The sequence below is a fragment of the Callithrix jacchus genome, chromosome 8 (assembly GCF_049354715.1).
Source record: "Callithrix jacchus isolate 240 chromosome 8, calJac240_pri, whole genome shotgun sequence".
NCBI classification, from domain to species: Eukaryota; Metazoa; Chordata; class Mammalia; order Primates; family Cebidae; genus Callithrix; species Callithrix jacchus.
In genome coordinates this window covers 68,816,616-68,826,369 of record NC_133509.1, presented here as the reverse complement: position 1 = coordinate 68,826,369, position 9,754 = coordinate 68,816,616, and the positions used below count along the sequence as shown (strand labels likewise).

Sequence of the window (9,754 nt, the reverse complement as noted above, 5' to 3'; positions counted from 1 at the left end):
ACAAAACATCAGAAACAAGGCTCTTTGAGACAACAAAGGCAAAAATTGTGCTAAGAGCTGTAAATCTTGCATGCTAAATTCTGGTGCAAGAGACAGTCGTGGTTGTATCATAATTAAACATGCTACTAAAACATAAATTTCTTACTGATAACTTCTTCTTAGTGGCCTCATTTCCCAAGGAGTGAAACAGGCTGGTCACCCATTAGCATTAATTGGAAAGATTTCTGGTGTCTTCAGCACAGATTTGCCTTTTGTGTACTGGAGATGACAAAAGAAAAATAAATCACCTTTGTTATAGCCACTGGTGTTTCCTAATCATCTTTATGAATAGGAGGCTGTGTTAGTGCTGACAGATGGGGTTTGTTGGTTGACTCCAGTACCTCCAACCTTGGGAGGCAGCGGGTGGAGAAGGAGGACCATTTATAGTTACTGTATTGGTTTCTTTGGGCTGCTGTGTCAGTACCACACACTGAGAGGCCTTAAACCACAGAAATTTATTCTCTCACTTTAGGAGGCTAGAAGTCCAAATTCAAGGTATTGGTAGGGCTGTGCCTCCTGCAGGTACTGTGAGGGTGATACTCATTTGCCTCTTCTACGTCTGGTAGCGGCGTAGATCTTTGATGTTCCTTGGCTTGTGGCAACAGAACTCTAATCTCTTCCTCTGCCTTCACATAATATTCTCACTGTGTCTCTGTCTTTACATGGCTGTCTTCTTAAAAGGACACCAGCTGTGGGCCAGGAGCTCATGCCTGTAATCCCAGCACTTCAGGAGGCTGAGGCAAGTGGCTCATCTAAGGTCAGAAGTTCGAGACCAGTCTGGCCAATCTGGTGAAACCCCATCTCTATTAAAAATACAAAAATTAGCTGGGCACAGTGGCAGGTGCCTGTAATCTCAGCTACTTGGGAGGTTGAGGCAGGAGAATTGCTTGAACCCGGGAGGTAGAGGTTGCAGTGAGTTGAGATCACTCCATTGCACTCCAGCCTGGGCGATGAAGTGGGACTCATCTCAAAAAAAAAAAAAAAAAAAAAGAGCACCAGCTGTATTGGATTAGGGGCTCACCCTAATCCAACATGACCTCATCTTAGCTAATTACATTTATAAGGATCCCATTTCCAACTAATGTCACTGATATGGTTTGACTCTGTGTCCCCACCCAAATCTCATTTTGTAACTCCCATAATTCCCAAGCATTGTGGGAGAAACCCAGTAGGAGATGATTGAATCATGGGGGCAGGTCTTTCCCATGCCGTTCTTGTGATAGTGAGTAAGTCTCATGAGATCTGATTGTTATTATAAGAGCGAGTTTTCCGGCACAAGCTCTCTTCTCTTGTCTGCCACCATATGAGATGTGCCTTTCACCATCTGCCATGATTGTGAGGTCTCTCCAGCCATGTGTAACTGTAAGTCCAATGAACCTCTTTCTTTTGTAAATTGCTCAGTCTTGGGTATGTCTTTATCAGCAGCATGAAAATGGACTAATACAGTTACCTTGTGGGGTACTGGGTATTAGGCTTCTTTTTTTTTTTTTGAGACAGAATCTTGTTCTGTTACCAGGCTGGTGTGCAGTGGCATGATCTTGACTCACTGCAACCTCTGCCTCATAGGTTCAAGTGATTTTCCTGCCTCAGCCTCTGGAGTAGCTGACATTATAGGCAGTTACCACCACAGCTGGCTAATTTTTGTATTTTTAGTAGAGGTGAAATTTCACCATGTTGGGCAGGCTAGTCTCAAATTCCTAACCTCAAGTGATCCATCCACCTAGGCCTTCCAAAATGCTGGGATTATGGACATGAGCCACTGCACCATGCCAAGGCTTTTGATATATCTTTTTTTTTGGTGGGGAGCGGGGAGACATAATATAACCCAACAGGTCATAGATATTTTTGAGCTGAATTCTGTTTGGATTCTGCCACTTGATCTGACCTGTTACCGTATCATGGCGTCTCTCAAACAGAGCCAGTCAACTAATCTTCCTATAGACTATTTGCTAAACAGCTACCTGAGTGATCCTGTTAAAATGCAAATTGATTGACACATTTTCCTGCTCAAAACCCTCCAATAGCTTCCTATCCCTCTTAGAATCACCAGACACTTAGGTGATTTGACCCCTGATGTTTCTCTGATCTTTTGGGTTTTTTTTTTTTTTTTGACACAGGGTCTTGCTTTGTCACCCAGACTGGAATGCAGTGGTGTGAACATGGCTCACTTCACTAGAGCTTCAACCTTCTAGGCTCAAGTGATCCTCCTGCTTCAGTCACATAAGTAGCTGGGACTGTGGGCATGCACCACCATGTGTGGCTATTTTTTGTATTTTTTGTAGACACGAGATTTTGCCGTGCTGCCAAGGCTGGTTTCAAACTCCTGAATTTAAGCAATTTGCCTTCATCAACCTCCCAAAGTGCTAGGATTATAGGCGTGAGCCACTGTGCCAGCCTCTTTCACCTCTTTTAACTTCCCTTCCTCCAGCACTTTACTTCAGGCACTTCTCCTTTGACATGACAGGCTTATTTCACCTGGCCCTTTGCCCTGCTGTTCCTTTTGTCCAGAATGCTCTTCCCAGAAACATGCATGCCTCCCTCCCTCATTTCCTTAAGGGCTCTGCTTATATATCACCATATCAAAAATAACACACTCTTTTCCCTTTTTTCTCTTCACTTGTCCCTGTGTGGGATTTTATCATATATCTATTTGTTTATTACCTGTTTCCTCACTACAGTATAATCTCTATTAGGACTGAAACTTTGTTTTGTCCACTGCTATATCCTCAGTGTCTAGAACAGAGCCTGACACACAGTAGGTACTCAATTAATTGTCTATTGAATGAATGAATGAATGAATGTATCTCATTTAAACCTCAATTTATTTCTCAAGCTATGTCACATAGCAAAAGACTTATCAGCTACTTGAAGGAAAAGCCAGAAATCAAACTCAGGTTGGCCTGGGTCTTTCCAAGATGCGAGAATATCAAATATTTTGCTTATTATTGTTGTTGTTGTAAAATGATAGTAACTACTATTGATCAGTTGTTTACTTTGTGCAAGGTTGTATTCCAAGCCCTTTGCATGTGTTACTTTGTTCTACTTTGTTCTACTCAAGTAGTTTCTATTTTCCTCATTTTATACATGAGGCAATTGCCATTAAGGAAGTTTGAATAATTTTCCAAATTCATACAATACTTAGAGAAAAAGAATTCACATCCAGTCAGGCTGGCTTCACAATGTTACTGGTGGCAGATCTGGGAGGGCTCCACACTCCTTGATCCTTAGAAATAATTCAGCCAAGAGACAGAAGTAGATTTGAGGCAGAAAGGAGAGTTTATTAAAGCAAAGAAAAATACACTTGGAAAAAACCAAGTGGACAACTTGAAATAGTACATTTATAGAGCCCTGAGCCAATGATCAGGCAGCTTAGGGCTCTGTAAATGTACTATTTTCTTTCTTTTTTTTTTTTTTAAATCCTTTTCTTTTATTTTCAATTTAATGGCAGGTACTTGTTTATTAACTGACCAGCTTAGAAAAATAATCGTTGTAGACACCTTAATTTGTTCTTCTAATAAGCCTGTTGATTTGGTCCTCCTGGTTGCCAGCATCTCCACCTTCTATAAAATGGGTGGCTTTTGTCTTCATTCCACCTCATGGAGAAGATAATCTGAAGGGCATAGGAAGTTATTTGCTTTTTTAAAGCATTTTCCTACAGTATAGATCTCATGAATCAGATCCTCCATGCAGATGATGCCATATTTACCAAGAGATCAAACAATCAAAGCGTTATCTGTCAAAGCAATTTGCTTCTTGCTGCTTTTGCCATAACCACGCTTGTAGATTAGTTTATATTCTGACTTCAGATTTGGGTACCCCCTTGCGATATACGGCTCTGGAATCCTTAGCATGTTATTTGAAGCCTTGTTGAGCTTCACAAAGGTTTTATTGAAGATTTGACAAAGGCAAAGAAGCTGCAACACCTTTTGGACCTTTGGGCTCACACCACTGATATCTCTGATCCGGATGATGAACGCCAGTTTGGGTTCTGCAGTTATATAGAAGTTGCCAGCTCTTCTTGCCATCCTTGCCGTTTGAATTTCAGTTCTGTACATCTGCCTATGTTCCTTGTGATAGTACTTCGCTTTTTCATAGATAAGCTTCCTCCTTGCCTTTCGAAGCATCTTTTTTTTTTTTTGAGATGGAGTTTCGCTCTTGTTACCCAGGCTGGAGGGCAATGGTGCGATCTCGGCTCACCGCAACCTCCGCCTCCTGGGTTCAGGCAATTCTCCTGCCTCAGCCTCCTGAGTAGCTGGGACTACAGGCGTGCACCACCATGCCCAGCTAATTTTTTGTATTTTTAGTAGAGACGGGGTTTCACCATATTGACCAGGATGGTCTCGATCTCTTGACCTCGGGATCCACCCGCCTCGGCCTCCCAAAGTGCTGGGATTACAGGCGTGAGCCACTGCGCCCGGCCTTCGAAGCATCTTTTGAGCAAACTTCTTTCTCAGGCGCTTGATCTTCAGCTCTGTGAAACTCCTTTGCTTTTTCTTAAGGGTTTCTGGCACAGCAGGAACCTTCTTCTTTTTCTTCTCTTCTATGCCTTCCGTGGTTCCAGCCAGAAAAAGAGCTATTTTCTGTGGGTTTTCCCTAGTCTCTTCCTTTCATCCCTCCCTCTGGGCAGGCTGTTGCCTAATCGACAACTACACAGTGTTTTGCCATTATCTGGGTGGGGCCACATATGCCCTTTGGTGGTTGAAGTTATGCACATGCTTTCTCAGGGCAATTTTGCCTTTCAGGTCTAGTGTTCCTGGAGGAAGGTTATTTGCAGGTCAAACTCTGCCACGTTGCCCGTTTCTGCGCATGCCTTGGACATGTCCCCAGAGGAAAGTCAAACTCTACCATGTGAAGTTCTTATCAGGAGTTCTTACCCATAAGCTCAAGATGTCTCCTGTGTGTTAGGAAATTTCCCATTCCCTGTTGCCAGCTGCCTCTCAATTGCCTGACAGTCACTTGACATTCTTTGGGGCTCTATCCTGCCCTGCTCATATCTGCCTATCTGCCTACTCTTAACATTAAGCATCTCATATCCCCATACTGACACTAGCTATGTCTGTGTGTCTGTCTATCATTTATAAATTTATTCTGCCATTATTGAGCTCCTATCCCCTACAGAGGGCAGTTTCAGGTGGATAGGTTTTCAGAGAGTGATTCTTTTTATAGGGAGAAGTTTACATGTATTGATGACATACATCTTGATTTTGGTGGTGGTCACTCAATTCTATACATTTGTCAAAGCTCATGATCCTGCACACTTAAAAAGGGTGAATTTTACTATATATAAATTACATCTTAATAAGCCTAACTTTTTAAAAAAGTTAATTGTGACCTCCTCTCCCCTAACCAAATGAGGTTTACAAAAATGTTAATGCTTAGGTAGAAAGGTAAAATGATTCAGGATAAAAAATACTATACTTAAACTAATAAAAATATGAATTATTATGGCCTCCTGGAGGTGCGATCATGAATGGTTATTTTTATATTTCTAATGAACATATTGCACTTTCATTAAAAAATTAAATATTTTTACCAGAAACATTTATAAAAATTAAAAATCCAGTATCTTTTAAGGTTGTGAAAATGTACAGAAAAAAACTAGAGAGAAGAATATTAAAATGGGCTGCGCATGGTGACTCACGCCTGTAATCCCAGCACTTTGGGAGGTTGAGGTGGGTGAATTGCTTGAACTCAGGAGTTCAAGACTAGCCTGGTCAACATAGTAAAACACTGTCTCTACTAAAAATGCAAAAAAATTAGCCAGGCATGGTGGTGGGCACCTGTAATCCCAGATACTTGGGAGGCTGAGGCAGGAGAATCACTTGAACCTGGGAGGCGGAGGTTGCAGTGAGTGGAGATTGTGCCATTGAACTCCAGCCTGGGCAACAGTGAGAGATTCTGTCTCAAAAAAAAAAAAAAAAAATTAAAATGGTAACAATAATATTAACTTTGGATATTTTTTTTTGCTTCTTTCTACTTTTCAGATTTTGAAAATACAAAGTAAATAGATTCAAAAATATTTCTTTATTAAGCTTCTAGTATGTTTATAACCATTAAAAAACCACAAAATTTTGAGGTGACTTTACATACTTAACATGTAAAAAATTCACTTTAAGTCTAGCCAATCCTTTTGAAATACAAGAGACACATGATTGTGAGACATGAGAGAGAGATGGCAGATCTGGACGTGCAGGCAGAAGCTCTGGGTGGCAACATGTTATTCTGCTGATTTGGTGGAGCAGCCCCGGTTGTCATTCCCAGATCAGGCTTTTGCTTTCTGTGCCCTGTTAGTCATCAGAGAGGAGGTTGGTAAGTCCCCCACAAAGGCTGCCACTGGGTTTTGTCTAAATTCTGTCTCATACTATGGCACGGTCATGATACTGTGTGTTGGCAGTTTTCTCTGTTCTGCAAAGCAAGAAGCAGCAAGTCGTGGGGACTGACTAAGACCATGCAGTTCCTACGTGGTAGGATGGGAATTTCTTATCCCTTTTCTTTACTTTCTTGTCCCATTTCCTTTCCTTAGGTAGGGACAAGGTCTTTGGCAAGACAGAGGAAGGGAAAACACAGAGATGTTGGATAGTAATGCTGTGACAAATTTTCAAGCTGCGGGTTGAGGAAGATTCCACCTCCCACTCGTGCTAGAAGTACCCAGTTCTCTTGGTCATGAGAGACCTCTCTCCACCGGATCCCTCAATCCAAGAGGTCCTTTGGATCCCTCAATCCAAGAGGTCCTTAATTGCAAACAAAAGCAGTTCTTGCAAAAGAACTTATGGCTTACTCAAGTCACCAATCTAGCTCTTCATATTTGGTCCACATGAAAATACACAAAGGAGTATCCTGAGAGGACCTACTCTGAAGGAAGCAGACTGCTTCTCCAGGACCCAGAAGACTCCCCAAATACCGTGCTGGTATCCATGGCTGAGGAACCCATAGATGATTCATATCACAGGACTCTGCCAACAACCCCTAGTACCAGCCCAGAGCTGGGTAGACTTGCTGGGAGGCTAGACCCAGAAGAGAGACAAGAATCACTGCAGTTCAGCTCACAGGAAGCCACATCCACAGGCAAAGGGAGACGGTACTACATCAAGGGAACACTGTGTGGGACAAAAGAATCTGAATGACAGCCTTCAGCCCTAGACTTCCCTCTGATAGAGCCTACCCAAATGAGAAGGAACCACAAAACCAACTCTGGTAATATAACAAAATAAGGCTCTTTAACACCCCTGCAAAATCACACTAGTTTATCAGCAATGGAACCAAACCAAGAAATCCCTGATTTACCTGAAAAAGAATTCAGGAGGTTAGTTATTAAGCTAATCAGGGAGGCACCAGAGAGAAATGAGGCCCAATGCAAGGAAATTAAACAAATGACATAAGAAGTGAAGGAAGAAATATTCAAGGAAATAGATAGCATAAAGAAAAAACAATAAAAAACTCAGGAAACATTGGACACATTTATAGAAATGCAAAATGCTTTGGAAAGTCTCAGCAATAGAATTGAACAAGTAGAAGAAAGAAATTCAGAGCTTGAAGATGAGGTCTTTGAATTAACCCAATCCAGCCAAGACAAAGGAAAAAGAATAAGAAAATACGAACAAAGCTTTCAAGAAGTCTGGGATTATGTTAAACAACCAAACCTAAGAATAATTGGTGTTCCTGAGGAAGAAGAGAAAGGTAAGTTTGGAAAACATGTTTGGGGGAATAATTGAGGAAGGATTCCCCTGCCTTGCTAGAGACCCAGACTTCCAAATACAAGAAGCACAAAGAATACCTTGGAAATTCATCACAAAAAGGTAGTCACCTAGGCACATTGTCATTGGGTTATCTAAAGTTCAGACGAAGGAAAGAATCTTAAGACCTGTGAGACAGAAGCATCAGGTAACCTGTAAAGAAAAACCTATCGGATTAACAGCAGATTTCTCAACAGAAACCCTACAAGCTAGAAGGGATTGGGACCATCTCTTCAGCTTCCTCAAACAAAACAATTATCAGTTAAGAATTTTGTATCCAGTGAAACTAAGCATTATATATGAAGGAAAGATACAGTGTTTTTCAGACAAACAAATGCTGAGAAAATTTGTCGTTACTAAGCCATGACTACAAGAAGTGCTAAAAGGAACTCTAAATCTTGAAACAAATTGTGGAAACATATGAAAACAAAACCTTTTTTAAAGCATTAAGCACACAAGACCTATAAAACAAAAGTACAAGTTAAAAACCAAAAACAAAAATACCAAGGTAAGCAGGCAACAAATAGAATGATAAATGCAAGGGTACCTCACATCTCAATACTAACACTGACTGTAAATGGTCTAAATGCTCCACTTATAGGATACAGAACTGCAGAATGGATAAGAACTCACCAACCAACTATCTGCTGCCTTGAGGAGACTCACCTAACACATAAGGACTCACATAAACGTGAAGGGGTGGAAAAAGGCATTTTATGCAAATGGACACAAAAGTGAGCAGCAGGGGTAGCTGTTTTTTTTTTTTTAGATGAAGTTTTGCTCTCGTTGCCCAGGCTGGAGTGAAATGGTGTGCTCTCAGCTCACTGCAACCTCTGCTGCCTGGGTTCAAGTGATTCTCCTGCCTCAGCCTCCCGAGTTTCTGGGATTATAGACACCCACCACCACATCTGGCTAATTTTTTATATTTTTAGTAGAGATGGGGTTTCACCATATTGGCCAGGCTGGTCTCAAACTTCTGACCTTTGGTGATCCACCCACCTCTACCTCCCAAAGTGTTGGGATACAAGTGTGAGCCACTGTGCTCCACCAGGAATAGCTATTTTTATATCAGACAAAACAAACTTTAAAGTAACAGCAGTTAAAAGAGACAAAGAAGGACACTATATAATGGTAAAAGGCCTTGTCCAACAGGAAAATATCACAATCCTAAACATAAATGCACCAAGAATGGAGCTCCCAAATTTATAAAACAATTACTAATAGACCTAAGAAATGAGATAGACAGCAGTACATTAATAGTGGGGGACTTCAATACTCCACTGATGGCACTAGACAGGTCATCAAGACAGAAAGTCAACAAAGAATGGATTTTGCCAGGCACAGTGGCTCATGCCTATAATCCCAGCAGTTTGGGAGGCCGAGGCAGGTGGATGACCTGAGGTTGGGAGTTTGAGACCAGCCTGACCAACATGGAGAAACTCCATCTCTACTAAAAATACAAAAATTAGCTGGGTGTGGTGGAGCATGCCTGTAATCCCAGCTACTAAGAAGGCTGAGGCGGGAGAATTGCTTGAACCTGGGAGCTGGAGGTTGTGGTGAGCCGAGATTGCACCATTGCACTCCAGCCTGGGCAACAAGAGGGAAACTCCATCTCAAAACAACAACAACAACAACAACAACAACAACAACAAAAACCAACAACAAAAAAACCCCACAAAAACTAATGGATTTAAACTATCCCTTGAAACAAATGGACTTGACAAATATGTACAGAACATTTCATCCAACAACCATAGAATACACATTCCATTCAATAGTGCATCGAACTTTCTCTAAGACCACGATAGTCCAGAAAACAAGTCTCAATGAATATAAGAAAATTGAAATTATATCAAGCACTCTCTTAGACCACACTGGAATAAAACTGGAAATCAACTCCAAAGGAACCTTCAAAACCATGCAAATACATGGAAATTTAATAATCTGCTCCTGAATGAGCATTGGTAAAAAATGAAATCAAG

General features: G+C 41.3%; 1 pseudogene; it reads right to left on the bottom strand.

Moving 5' to 3' along the window:
* Nucleotides 1-3,537: 3,537 nt before the first annotated feature.
* On the bottom strand, nt 3,538-4,094 carry LOC128928954 (large ribosomal subunit protein uL30 pseudogene; annotated as a pseudogene).
* Between the last annotated feature and the right edge of the window lie 5,660 nt (nt 4,095-9,754).